Source organism: Triturus cristatus, chromosome 8 (assembly GCF_964204655.1).
Source record: "Triturus cristatus chromosome 8, aTriCri1.1, whole genome shotgun sequence".
Lineage (NCBI taxonomy): Eukaryota > Metazoa > Chordata > Amphibia > Caudata > Salamandridae > Triturus > Triturus cristatus.
The window spans coordinates 621,554,737-621,569,842 of NC_140591.1; the positions used below are offsets into that span (position 1 = coordinate 621,554,737).

At 44.1% G+C, this 15,106-nt stretch overlaps 1 long non-coding RNA gene across 2 annotated transcripts in view; it reads left to right on the forward strand.

The window, feature by feature from the left end:
* Nucleotides 1-5,292: 5,292 nt before the first annotated feature.
* LOC146802496 (uncharacterized) overlaps nt 5,293-15,106 on the forward strand; it is a 74,034-nt gene continuing 64,220 nt past the window's right edge. The window contains exons 1-3 of one of the 2 annotated variants that reach the window (XR_014967398.1): nt 5,293-5,780; nt 9,849-9,969; nt 14,541-14,604. This is a non-coding gene — a long non-coding RNA (uncharacterized LOC146802496). The remainder of the gene's footprint in view (nt 5,781-9,848; nt 9,970-14,540; nt 14,605-15,106) is intronic. The other variant, XR_014967399.1, reaches the window with a different exon arrangement.

The window sequence follows — 15,106 nt, forward strand, 5'->3', positions numbered from 1 at the left end:
GCGCCAGGGGTTCTCTCAAGGGATGAGAGAGTTGACCAAAGGAGAGAGGGCTCGCGAGTAGGAGACTCCGACAGTAAATTGAGCAGACGTAAGGAATCTGAAAGTGGTGGCAAAAGCAAACACGCCAGGAGGCTAAGCGTGCCTGATCACGTGAGTAAATCAAACAAGCGTGAGGAATCTGGAAGTGGTGGCAAGAAGAAACATGCCGGGAGGCTAAACGTACCTGAAACAAGCGAGTACGCTGTCTGAGTCGACGACCGCAACAAATGGGACCTGAAGTGACGTCCCGTTGTTGCTACTCTACTTAAGACGTAGACAACATGAAAAGACTAGAGCGTTAACTTTCCAAATGGGTGACGCGTGCTCTGGAGACTGTGGACACGGGAAGTGTCATGAAACACTACGAACTACGTGATAGCAGCATTAGAAGGTGAACAAGGGAAGGACTGTTTGCCGATTAAATGCATTCAAGCAAATTTGTGACGCGGCGGAGCGTGGCGCGCGCGCTTGGCGGGGGTGGGGGAGCGCATTACAGGCAGGGGAGCGGACCCTTTGAAGTATGATGCCAAACGGATTGCATTGCGGCACGATGCACCTGATTGAGCGCGTGCTCGCCATGCAATCCGCTTTTGGGAGCACTTTTGGGAGCCCCTTACTAGAGTTTCGCATAGCGATTGCTATCGCAATAGCTAGGCGAGACCTACAAAGCATGTTTTCTGAACAAAAATCGAACTTTCTGCCAAATTTAGTGTGAATTTGTTTGGCTCTTTTTCCCATTTATTTTTTCCTATGGAAAATACGTAGGGAAAAAAGTGTTTTTTGGACCGGGATTGTACTCAGCCCTGCTTGACAGATCACCCCAGGGTTGGTCCTGGGGGATGGGGTCCCCAGAGCTAATCAAGGGTTGAGAATGGAGGGACTGCACACCCCTCCCCTTGCTATATTTGTTCTGGTCCTAGGTGATGGGATCCCCCGCTCCAAAAACCAACCCTACGATGCGCACACCAAAGACTGTATGTGGTGGCAGGCTGGCAGCCTGCTGGGGGTTTAGCCAAAGGACTTTATGGCAGGCCAAGCCATGGCCAACCCACTGTTGCACATGGCTAATGACTGTGCACAGTGTGGGGTTGGCTGCCTGCAGGGAGGCGGAAGCAGGGCCTGGCTGCAAGACAGGCCCTGCTGCTAACCCCCATGCCACACACAACCAAAGGCAGTGAGTGGAGTTGGGCTGGCTTTCTCCAGGTGACTGCTTGCAGCGAGTTGGGCAGAGGTCCTGGCTGTAAGCCAGGCCCTGCAACAACCCCACACAGCGTGGGACAAAAGTATGTGTGCAGCATGGGGTTGGCTGCCTCCGAGGGGTCAGCTGCCTCTGGGTGGGTTGGCTGGCAAGGTCCTGTTGCCAACCCCCTGCTGTGCTTGGCCAAAGGCAATGCACAGCGTCGGGTTGACTATCTGTGGGGAGTTTACCGCAAGGTCTGGCTGCAACTTATAATATCACAGATTACATCAATTCTGACATGTCCTATGACATAATTTATGACATCATGGCTTCTCAAATGACATCATTGATCCCCACTTTGGGGCTTAATGCTCCTTGATGCACAATGTTATAGAATTAAGGTATAGTTTTCACATCTCTCTCCATTGATGTTATTGCTGATGTTACGTTTGATAGTGTTGCCACCATTGTCTCCAGTTATCTTGTTCCCCGCAGACCTTCTTATCTGCTCTCCCTCCCTTAGGGACTCGTGCTCTCTCCTGCAGCTTTTGCTCCTGTTGGCCTCACTTCCTGGATCCCTTGGTATCCCGCAAGTCAGTGCTTTGCTGCTTCGATCCTTTTCTATTGCCCTCCACACAACACCCTTCCTAGCACCTGCTTGTCATGCTGAGATAGCCGCGGCTGCTTTTTGGGTCCTCTTTTGCCACTTTGCATGGTTGGGGATGACTATGTCTTCCACTTGGTCTTCTTTTCCCCCGCCTTATTTCCTCTTGTCTAGTGCTCGCTATCTGGCCTTTCTTGCTTGACTTTGTTTGGAGTGTTCCTAGCACTAGCATGCTCCTTCGGCTGAGTACCCTACCCGTTATTCTCCTCATCCTTTGCAAGAAGTCGTCTCGCTACAGCAGGTATTACAGATATTGACCCGTGGTATTCCTGGCCTCCAATATTCTTATGACCGTAGGCTGTATGTTCCCTCATTCTCTCCCATCAACACTCCAGCCCACATATTTTGACACCGGCATTACGAACTCTTTTCTAATGCCCATGGTAAGAACCCTATGTTGGCCCAGGACTCTAGAGTAAGTATGGACTTGCCGCTGACAGTTGCGAGCGCAGCGCAGGCGGGCAACTAGAGCCAAATTTCGGGGGGGGGGAGGCTGAAATTTTTTTCGGGGGGGGGGGGGACTAATTCTTCCCACCATAGGCAGAGTGGCTCTCAGAAGGTGTGAAAACACACCAAAAGCCTCATTAACAAGTAAATGGTCTTTTAAAGACCTGTGAAGTACTTGGGTGCGGCTGCAATTAGAGGGTCGCCAGCCCGTGAGGCTGACACACACAATGGGGGGGGCTGAACCCTGGTGAGCCCAATGGGTGTTGCGCACCTGGCGCAGCGCATGACCTTACTGTTTCCTACGTACACAATCCCCTAGCTTGATACAGCACCATCAGCATTCCCTCTCATCTACTGATTCCCTTATAGAGGCTTTTCCTTGCATTTTGCCCAGGCCTTTCACCCTTCCTCCTCCCCCATATGTCTTTCCTTGGCCTCTGTGTCTGCTCAGACCCCTTCCTTGGATTTGCCTCAGGGTTCTTATAGATACGCTAGCAATCCTTAGCTACTCCCTCTCCGTCTCACCCGATGTATTGTCCACAATGCGCTCCACCCATCACCATGGCACTCCAGCCCCTCTTGTAAAATATATTGTCCTACATTGCCACCAAAAAAGCAGATATTGCCCTCATACAAAGGACCCATCTCTCTCTCAAATTGAGGCAGACAACCTTAAGCAGTGTACACCGTGTAGCCGTGCTACCTCCAGTATCCCATTTAAGGTTGTAAGTACTAAATCGATATTGCAATGGGATGCAATCTGACATCTGATTTAAGGGATCTTTAGATAGCTGAGCCACATTGCAGCAGCCATGGCCACGGTTTACACAATGACATTACAAAACACATTAAAATCACGTTGAAATCCAAGGAATATGCTAGACTGTTCAGCAGCACTTTATGTGGGCAGGGTCCTGCGGGTGCTCAGCACCGGCAGTTCTACAAAGCACATACTGAGATGGGTCTCATTGTCGCCCTCACCCTCAGGGTGAAAAAAAAAATCTTAACTCTGCAGCAGTACCAACCTTCACTGCCTTTGATGTAACTTCGAAGAGACTCATTGTCGGACTTTCAGTCTCATCATTTCAGAACTGAAGGATTGTCACTGTTAAATACAACGAAGCCATAGTTGTTGCTTATTTATCTTATGCAACTAACAACCAATGACAAAGCCAATAGGCTTGGATAGTAGGTATAATTTTACTTGTTGTATTATATATCTGAATGCAATGACAGAAACAGCAAAATACCAGTCGGGCGGCCCAATATGCTAAGCACAGGGTTTTTTAGCTTAGGTGTTTTTAAGCCACCTTAGTTACATAGGCCACGCCCCTTTGAAAGACACCCCCCCCCCCCCCATCAGTTTGTTCATCCCACTTAAAGGCCTGCTGTTCGGGACGTGTATGCTTCTCTCCTTTGTTCTCAGGGACGCTGATGCCACTGTTGAACTTGGATATTTTCTTTGTTTATATTTTTTAAGTGTTCTGTTGCGTGGACCACGTCACTGTCGACGTCAGGCACTTTGTGCTGCTTGTTTAGGAAGCCATTACTGGTTTTAACGTAAGCTGTGTAGCTGTTTTAACGAAACGTGCATGTGCTTCGCAGCAGGCTGACGTGAAAGAGGCGCTATCGAGGTGTTACTATCCACATGTAATTGGGTTTATAATACGGAAGGGATTTTGCCACCTATTTATAATCCAACTAACAGGCCTACACCTTTTAATTGGGTATGGCATGAAAGAGAGCCCCCATGTTGAGTGGCATTGTCTTCGGGCTCATTCCATTTGGCTTGAAAATGGGGCGCTCGCGGTGAATTAATAGAACAGTCTCGCGAGAAGAGAGGCCTTTAATCTCTTTTAGAGCCATCTCCAATCAGCCAGACCCCACGTTCAGCTGTTCGTATGACATACTTATACAGGGTGCAGGACGTTAGCAACTGATAGCTCTTATTTGAGTTGCTAAAATAAGAAGAATTTTACATGTATTTTATCTGTGGGTTCTGTGTTTTTCCAGAGGTCCTACCAAAGGAAATTCCCAGCTTCGAGGAACAAGCTGTATAATAAAAAATTGCAAGTACAATTAAAATAAAAATGATAACCTCACTTTTTGTAATATTAACGGGTGGTCGTATAAAGCGCTGTCGCGCTCTTGGGCCAACTTCGCCGCATATAAAAACTGCAAAAAAACCACACCAGGGCCTATACTTGGTTTGACCTCCCCCCTCCCTCTCTTTAGTAACTGGAAGGCCTGTGACCTTTAGGAGGCTGTAAATTCGTCAGAGAATTAATTATTGGATTGCAGGCCGCTTTGCACCTTTCTTCCTGTTTCCTCTTCTTTTGTACTGTCTCACACCTATTAAGGACCCCCTATATGTCCTGTGATCTCGTTCCCCCACACTGTGGGCCTTTTTACACGCCATCTCCCTCTCACACGCACACACCGGCACTTTCACCTACTTCCCGCTCTTCCACTCATTTGGCAACCCCCGGCCGCGCTCCTTCCTGCCTTGAATACCGCGCGCCCTCATTATTCAGGGCTCTGTCATTAGCACCCGTCCCCGCTGCCGGAATTATGAATGAAAAGCCTTGTTGTCCTTTACAAATAAACCAGGCTCCCTCAGTCAGTCAAATTCAAATGGAAGTGACTGCCAGACAAAGCAGCCCCATGACGGACAGTGCTCTCAGCAAGGGATCAATACACACAGGAAGTTTCCCGCCGCACAATGCAGATAGCAGCGTCGCGCTCGCTTCCAGCGCAGCGTTAAAGGGCGCAGGGAGTGTTTGCTGGCACTTTAAAAAAAATGCATGAATATGTCTATCTGAGTGTATCTCTCCTCAGCCATCTTTAAGCCGCCCCACACTTCCACGTCCGCATGTTTCTTGCATTGGCACTAAAAAGGGCAGGCCCCGTTTGTTTGGTTTTGAATGGTAAACTGTGCAGAGAGGGGGGCTCGCATCCTTGGGGCAGCGCAGCCCCCAGCCGGGCAGTGCTTTTGTCCGGGGCCCCTTTTTCACAAAAAGGGGAAAAGTTAATTGACAGCCCGATTGTCCGCGCCCGGCCCCCGCTGCTTTCAGATCCTGGAAGGCCCCAGTCACACGTTGTCAATAATGGCTGTCAGGGGTGACGAGTGAAGGGGGCCCGTTCAGGAAATCGTTGGAGCCCATCGAGCGGATAGGCCTCAGTGGCCCCTCTCAGGCTCCCTGGCCGCCACCAGCCGCCCTTCCAAAAAAAACAACCTCCGAGCTATAAATCAAATTCGTTTCCTGGAACACACAAAAAAACAGCTGGGCATTTTCTACGCTCCCAAACATAAAATACTGAGCCTAAGATGGATGTCGACATTTCAGCGAAGGAAACCAGCCGTTCATTGTTGCAGAAATCCAGGTGACTTTCTCGCCTGGCCAATACAGATCGAATGTTTGTGGTGATTAACCATTTCCACACAATGTGGTGAGCTTATTATACTTTCCCTCATGTCAAACATGCTTGTTTTTGTAACGTTTTAGTAAACTTCCCAAAGTATTTGTATGTGCATTTTTAGGTCTGGCCTTACGGCGCTGTTGTAGCAATACCTTGTTACCTTATGATCAAGAAAAAAAGAGATTTACGAAGCATAACAGAGATTGTTTTGTATTGTAATTGCATTCCCATAGCGCTTACTACCCTTGACAAGGCGTCAAAGCGCTTTTTCGGCTAGCGCACCACTCCGGAACCCATAAAGGATTAGTGGAGATGCACATCCTAAGCCTACAAGTTGATTGTCTTGAATACTACATTTGATTGGGCAGAAAAAGTATGTTATTGTAGAAAAAAAGAGTCCTGTGCTACTCTCTTTGCCTTCTGGGAAAGCTTATGCACAATACAGCAGGATCGAGTTAACGAGATGACATGCGGAGATCGGGTCTATAAGCTTCAACTGTTTATTATATAAATGTATGAAAAAGTAATAGGCCTGACGTCTGTTGTGAAAAGCCCATGTTACAGTCAGTAGGCATTTAACAGTGGGTCTTTAATAAGTTCTGCTACAGGCTATAGATAGGCATTTTGTTACATGGGAGCTCACAGATGACCATAGTAGGCAAAGGTTTGGATGTTGGTTACTCACTCTGGCAAACTCTAGGGGTGGTAGATTCAAACTATGAGAATACTTGTGCACCTCTCTTAGGTGGGACTGTACATTGTTTTAGCCGCTGTAATTCTGTACACATTTATAATGTTACAGCTGTATGCCTTATGCCCTTAGAGAAAGCTTATGCACAAGCCAGTTGCCCTTTTGGGGTGATAGTCGAAAGCCAATGACAAAGAGCATAGGCTTGATTGGTTGGGGGGAAATATATGTCTGCTGCCATAGATCTGATCTGTTTATTATAAAACATTACGACAAAGGCAGAAGGGAGGGCTTATTTATTGTGAAAAACAAATAGGCCTTAATGGGTGAGCAGTTATTACACTCTGTTAAAGGCTGCAGGTAGATATTTTGTTACAATAAATCTCACAGATAACCACTCTAGTCTGTTGATTAGCCCTCTGGCCAAATCTTGGATAGAAGAGTTATACTGTGACAGATGTTTTAAGGCATGGGCAAAGTGGACTCTGGCCCTGGACCCCAGCCTTTCAAGCCCCCCCTCCCCGATAGAGCTGCTGTGGTCTGCAGAGAGTCTTGCCCCGATAACCTTGAATAATTCTTAAACAGATTGTTTCAAATACCGATTCCCTTTAATTCATTTTTAATGTGAGTGATCGGTGAGAGTCTATTGTAGACATTTTGCAGAGAAATGCTGCGTTTATGTTTCATGCAACCTGCATAAAAAGTTTCTTTAAGTTCAAAACAAGTCCTCACATATGAAAAATGGGGGGGTATCACAGATTATTTGCAGTAATATTAGTGAGCTGCTTCTGTGTTACAATATTGCAAACACATGTCACCATCCCTGGATATTAGATTGTACAACTTTAGAATTTGGATGAGTGTGCCTGTGCACTGTCAATGGCCAAAGAGGGCATGAAAGAGCTGACATTGGATCATAAATTCAAAGCTGTTCTGAACAGGGACCCCCAAAAATACGTTTGTTCCGGGGCCCCCAAAATTCTTAAGATGTCCCTGTGCTGTGATAATCCTTGATAGGCCCGCTTAAGAGTGGTTTACAATGGTTTGACAACTGTAATCTTGTAAACATTTGTAATTTTATAACTGCATGCCTAATGGTTGCCTAGTGGGAAAGCTTATGTGCAGTACTGTAGGCCAAGGTTGGTTATGGTAACAAACCAATGACAAAGGCTAAAGGTCACATTGGTTCTTTGAGAACAGTTATGCCAGCTGTCATAGGTCTGATCTGTTTATTAAGAAGAGATACAACAAAGACAGTATGCTTACCTTAATTATTGTGAAAATCAAATACTCAAGCCAATAGTCTTTTATGGTGTATTTCTGTTACATTGTATTGTATGGTATTGTAATTGCATTTATATAGCGCTTACTACCCCTGATGAGGCGTTAAAAAGTTAAAAGCCTGTAGACAGATATATTTTTTTACATGGAATCTCCCAAGTTACCATAGTAGGAAAGGCTTTAGTGTTGCTTACACACATGTGAGAAAATCTGGGATAGTTGTACACTGAGAAACAGCCGCGGCCGCTGCAGGTAAGAGAGGTGGGGCGGGGCCGGCTGAGGGGGGATTTCGAGAGACAACCAAAAGCGAAAAATAATTATTTAATTTTCGCTCGTGGCCGTCTCTCGAAATCCCCCCAGCCGGCACCACCGCCTCACCACTCTTACCAGCAGCGGCCGCGGCTGCTGAGAATCCTTGATAGCCCCTCTTAAGATGGGTTGTGCATTGTTTTGCCAACTGTAATTTTGTACATATTTAAGGCTGTATTCTTGATGGGTGCCTTGTGTAAAAACGTACGCTCAGTTAAGTTGACGTGAGCTGGTTAAGTGGATAAGCCAATGACAAATGGTATAGGTCAGGCTGGAGCATTAGGAAACATTGGTTTGATATTATGAAAAGTTATGACTACGGCAATACGTTTAACATATTTACTGTGAAAAGCATATGCTAAATGTGATCAACCTTTATGGGTGGATTGTTACTACAAGTAGATTAAGTGCCCTGTACAGAGTCTGTTCCTTGAAACAGTGCCCCTCACTTTCTGTGGTCGCAGAACGATTTCTTGACACACACCTCTGAGTCTCCTATGCTGACTCATGGAGGAATAGATCCCGGTCACTGACACTGAATATCTGTGCTCCTGCGGTCAGGCACTCATCACTGCCCTATAATGACGTCACTTGGTTGTGACTCTCCAAAGTGGGTTAGCACTTTATTGAGCACAGGGCCCAGCCTACCAGCCAGCCGGAGACCAACTGCCAGGATTGGAACACCGAAGCAGTCTTCCGCCAGACTTTTCGATGATGATGTGCTGTCATAGCAAAGTCTGCAGTGACAGTCACTACAAACTTTGTAGTCATTTTTAATATCTCCTTCAACAATAGCGTAGTCTCATACTGGGAATAATATTTCCTGTCTGAACGTGCTTTTTGTAAAGGGGAGGGAAGCAGCAAATGAATGGTATGTTTTATTGTTATTTGGTACTTATATAGCGCACAATCAACCATTAGTATGCCGTTGCCGTGCTTCACGTCTATATGATGAGCCCACAGCCAGTGTCTGCTCACTGAGTGCACTGTCAGCCAACTGACCATGGGACAGAAACTGAATGTAAACACAAGATTGCTGCATGAGGCCATGAAGCAAATGTAAACATAGGGCCTCATTTACTAGATTTTGCCTTCCTGCTGTGCTGCCATGCGTCAAAATAAAAGGGCAGGAATTCGCCGTATTTACAAGACATGGCGCATTCGTGCCCTTCTCCCCTGGGCCAGTGCACAAACTGCAGCCGTGCATCTTCCTGCACAAAAACAATAATTGATGGCATTTTCTGCTTTCTATGCGGGCTGCATTCGCATTGAAAGAGGAAAAAAACTAGGAGAAATAAAAGTATTTCTCCTCGTTGTGCCACTCCTACGCCTCCCCTGGGGAGGTGTAGGATTCCGAAACATTTCCAGCTGTACAAAACGCTGTAAATCTGGGAATATGTCAGGTTACATGGATGTTGCACCCACAACAACACCCATGAAACGCCCCTTTCATGCAGAGTAATGAATGAAAGAAGTCCAAATTTACAAGGCCATGAAAAGTCCAGCATGGTAACTTTACGTGGCCTTATAAATATGAGCAAGCCCATTGTGCTGCCGGTGCATCAAAAAAAGTGACGCACCGGTGGCGCAATCTGCTTGTAAATGAGGCCCACAGTTTGAGTGTAACAGGTAGCACAAGGCTCGCTGTTATAAAATCATTACATTGCTAGTAACCATGCTAGGCACAATAAGGATAAACTACTAACATGTAAGTCACTACACATTTATCCCTTAGAACAAGTAAAAAAAACACATTTAAACATAATCATGGACACATGTCAGTCAACAAATAACGTTTGTTTCTTTCCTCTGACCCACAGGCGCTGTGCCAGTAGAACCCACAGCTGATAGCCTGGCCACCCACACTTTCAATATGATCACACCTGAAGCTCATTACCAGAAGCTCATTCCACAGGTTTAGAATTTTCATGAAAGATTAAGGTAAATCTTTGTATGGCAACTAAGCAGCGCGCAAGACATTTCTTTTTCATACCAAAGAACATTCAGAAAAAACATTTTGACAGAAGGGAACTTGCAATGATTTCAGTTCCATTGATCCAGTTCCTTTTGCTGCACCCATCTTCGTTGCTGAAACAAGAGGGCACCAGTGTGTGAATGGCAAGTTTAATTCTATGTAATGATTGTAAAGCCAGCATCCACCCGTGAGAGGAGTGAGAACCAACTGATCATGACACAGAAAAGGAATGTACAAGCCAAAATAGCAGCATTAGTCTACTGGGCAAATATCAACACATATTGCGCCTAACAGGCAGCACGAGGCTCACTCTGGTAAAATCATTAGCAAAAAGTCACTATAAAAGACTCGTCAAGATAAAAACATGAACAAGCAAAGTCACTACACTTTTGCCCAAATAACCTCAAATCTCACACATCATGGACATTTGGTAAAGGTATATCAAGCTTGCACCATTAGGAAAGGAGTTCAATATGTAGCACATAAGCGGCTAAGATCAGATTAATAAATCAGTCTTCTTCACTTACTTTCCAGTGCTTAATTTGAGCCAGTGGATTCCGGTGCTTGGTATCTGCACTTAATTGCTGGCACCACAATTAATTGCCAGAACCTGACACTTGCCATATGGTTGTGCTATTTGTGCAATTTAAAGATGAAAAGAAAAACAGTTAATTGATTATCCAATATACAATATACATTTGTGATCATAATAATCCGTTGCCTCTAACAGTGCCATTGGGCAACTTGCGTGATATTCAATGAAGCTTTCTTGTAGGAGGAGTTCCGCTGCCTCACAAGTATTCCACAATTCCAGAACTCCAAGTGCAGCAACACCGAGCATACGCATGTCAACAGAACAGGCCTGGTCATGGGCCAACAACGGACCCACCAACAGAAGATAATCCAGGACATCTGTCGGTGTTGTGGAAAGGCAGACATCCACGGCCCAATAGAAAGGGCACCGACGGCAATAGAACACAGGTTACACACAAGGAACACCTTTTCCTGTTCTGGCTCCAGGGAAAGAATACCCCCAGTGTATGGAAAAACCGAGCTGGACTAGTGTATCTATTACCTGATGTATATGATGTTTACAGACTCTGTACGAGTTTGCCGTTACTAGCCAGTCTGAGTACGGATATACATGGATTCCTTTCCTTCTTAGGTGAGCGGCCACTGCTGCTAGGCACTTTGTGAACACCCTTGGTGCTGTCTTTAGACTGAATGCTAGCACTTTAACCCCCTCCCTCCTATGTTTATGCTATGTTTTTGTAACTCATGTAACAATGCTCCAGCAACTGATGTAACTTGGTAACTATGTTCTGAAACAATGTTCTTCCACATGTAAAGCGCTCTGATACTTTCGGGTCTAGCCAGCACTATACAAAGCTTTTCAAATAAAAAAAACAAACAACCCAAAAAAACATTAAAAACAGCTAATACCTGCCACCCAAGCCATTCTTAAAGCTTTGAGGGCATCAAAAAGTCTAAATTGTCACACTTGTAGCAGTGTGATATTTAGTAGTTGTGTAAGTAGAGTGGCAATGTGTGGTGCAAACTACGGTGGCCTCCTGACGAGGGCCCGACATTCATTTATTTTCACAAATTAAGCACTGATACCTTCAGATACAGGATTATTACTTACATATTCCATATGTGCTTTACTAGTAGATATACATCTTTAGATTATTGTTGTCCCATCCAATCTACGCCAGAACAGTTCTAGTTCCCATGCGTGTTATTTGACGTATGGGTATTGACATGACGAATGTCACTCAATTGGTCTTTGTGTCTTTATAGCAGATTTACTGCAACTAAGATTAAGGAAGAAACTTCTAAATCACATCTATTGATTATAGATTCCAAACATAAACCTTAACATTATTGGGTTGTACTATATTTTTATTATGGATCTGCTAAATTGAAGTAAATGTACTCTTAAAGGCTGACAGACTGTCTTAGTTGTAGTTTTAAGGAGGATAATCAAATAGATATGTTTTTGTTCCTATCCAGTGTTAGAGACACACTTTGAAACTGTACTTCATGAATCTAGTGTTATAACACTCAGAAAGTCTTTCTGAACAGTAAGGGCCTCATTATGGTTTTTCTTAACTTCTTAGTACGTCTGCTGTAACTCTAGGGGGTGTAATTAAAAGGACTTCATGTGGGACCAAGATGGGCCCCGTGCAAATGAGGAATTACTGGGAAAATCTGTAATTTCAGTCCAGATTCCATTGGTAATTTTTCATTTCCTATCCCATTTTTCACCAATAGACTCTAGAGTCCATCTGCAGATGAATCGCCAAATATCTGAGGATGACTGCGGGTCTCGTAATCCTGAGGCTTTCTCAGGATCTCATCATAAAGATCCAAAGATTGTTATGCTAAGTTAAAGGGGCACACACATGCATATCCATACCATCATATATACATACATATCAACCAGGCTTGAAAAGCTTGAATATAATCTCCCTCAGCCTGACGGAACTCCACTAGCTCCCCCTGCCAGCCCAAACCATCTTCTAAACAAGCTGCATCATTTACAAAGCCATCATGAACAGCACTCCCACCTATATTGTAGACAAGCTCATAATTTCTGGTGGTTCTAAAAAAAAAAAACACATCTAGGACATAATCAGTGTGGAGACAAAAAAGTGTGACAAAAAAGGTAGCAAGCCTTTTATGTCTATGCACCCGTTCATCTGTACCCAACAATATCCTGATATCCATCATGAACGCACCAGTGCTGTTCCAATTTAGGAAGCTCTTTAACCCCTTCCATGCTCATGACGGAACGGTTCCGTCATGAGCATCGGTTGAGCTGTGCTCATGACGGAACCGTTCCGTCATGGCCCCGCCCGCGCTCGAACCCTTCAGCACCGCGGGGGAATCCGCGCAGCGCTGAAGGGGTTAAGGAACACCTCATCATAATGTAGTAACAGTACACTCCTTCTCCCATAACCCAATTAGTTCTTCTAGCGCTCATTGATTGCATGCCTGTTTTTGACCCTGTTTTGGAAAGATTTATGCATGACAAATACCATTTACATGAGTGTTCTACTAGGGTCCAGATCCTTAAAAAAATGCCTCATCCTAATAAAGGACCAATGCGACACTGTTTTAAAATGCCTGCTAGAAGGCTCAACTTTGGTCCAGGCCTTCCAAACATTTAAATTAAGAAAGTTCATGATCTTTCAATATCCATTGCTCTCCGATCTAGAAACTGTGTTCTTATCTAATAGGGATCAATCCCCACTTGGATGCCTGCCAAATAAGTGACTCCACTAATGGCTGGGATATCGTAGTGTTTCAACAGTTGTTTCTCACGTTTTAGGGACAGAGTCTTATATCTAACCTTTTTAGGTGATCTTGTGAGGCGTAAAAAATCATCAATCTCATATTCCTGAAATATCAAGTTTAGAAAATAATTATGTGTCCAGTTTATTCCTGGGGGTTTAAAATACCTATAGGAATCATGTGCTAAGTTCGCAAAATAATATTCTCCTAAATCGGCCAAAGTGAGGCCCCCTTCTTTTACTGGCCTACATAATTTGGCTAGCGCCAATCAAGGCATTTTATTGGTCCATATATCGGCGGAAAACATTCCCTCCATTTCCCTAACGAACTTCATCTGGGGAGCACAAGGGATAGCAGCAAACAGAAAATTACACAATGGTAGAATTGACATCTAAATCAATGCAACACAACCCATTATTGAAAGAGGTAGATTAGTTCATTTTGCGAAGAGTGCCTTAATGTTTACTGATCAGCGGGGAGTAATTCAATGCATACAAATCTTTGATGTTTTCTGTGACATATATTCCCAAATATCACTTAGCCTCGAATTAACAAGGATGTGAAATTCTATAGGTAAAGTGTTGAGTGCATTATATAACAAAATCTCAATTTTCAACCTATTGATCTTATACCCACCCAGTGCTTAGTACTCTTGACAAATATGAAAAAAACCTCTTTTGAATCTCTGTATCTGGTTTTAAAAATAAAGCTATATCATTAGCATATAACTTGATGTTAGTCATCTCATTCATTGGTGGATGTATTCTCGCATCGGTCCGAACAGCTATAGCTAAGGGTTCTATTAAAAGAGCAAAAAGTATAGGTGACAGGGGCACGCTTGCCTCGTTCCACTTCTGACCTTGCAAGCACCAATATTACTAGATTGATAAATGTTTGAGTTGCGGCACCTTTATATAACTGAGATATGATCTGTATAAAACTCCCTGAGAATAACAAAGGCTTTCCCAACACACTAGGTCGAATGCCTTTTTTGCGTCTAACAGTCGAACCTGAGCGGTAACTCGCTGAAGATAAAAATCTAAGGCTTTGTTTCAAACAAAATCGTATTGGAGAACAGCTGTCTACCAGAAACAAAACCACACGGATGTGGATGTACAGTTGTACCAAGGATTCTACTCATACAATTGGCCAATAATTTTGTGACAACCTTATAATCAATGTTTAAAATGCTGTTGGGCCTGTACGAGTTTACATATTGCCGGTTTTTATCCTTTTTTAGGAAACTTACCACTATTGCGGTTCGAAATGATGCCGGCGCTTCTCCTTTTCCCATAATGTGATTGGTGAGTTTTTATATCTCAAGATTTAAAACAGGTTGTTCTCAGTGGCTCTTGTCGTTGCTAGGAGAGAATACCATAACAACTTTCTCGATGCTAGGAGTAATTATCATACACATTTGAAATTGAGCATCCCTTTACAACAAGCTCTTCAGGACTAAGGACCTAAACAGAATTCTAGTAGGAACCTAAAACAGAGAGATTTATTAAAAACAACTGGAAAAACATGCTAAAGAGAAAAGCAAGCATCAGATATGAATTATCACTACTTTTAGAGCAGAATCGAATACAGTTCTGAAAATTCACCAGAGACAGACATGATTATGAGCAATAGAATTGGTAGAGGGCCAGTTATTATCTTCAAACGTGTTAGATCTTTGAGAGATGAGCTGGTATGGAGCTACGTGAAGGAGACGGATGCAAAACTGTGACTGTTCAGTAATAATGGAATCTATAGGTACACGAATTCCAAGGCTTTCAAGAATAGTGAGAATAACAGCACCACAAT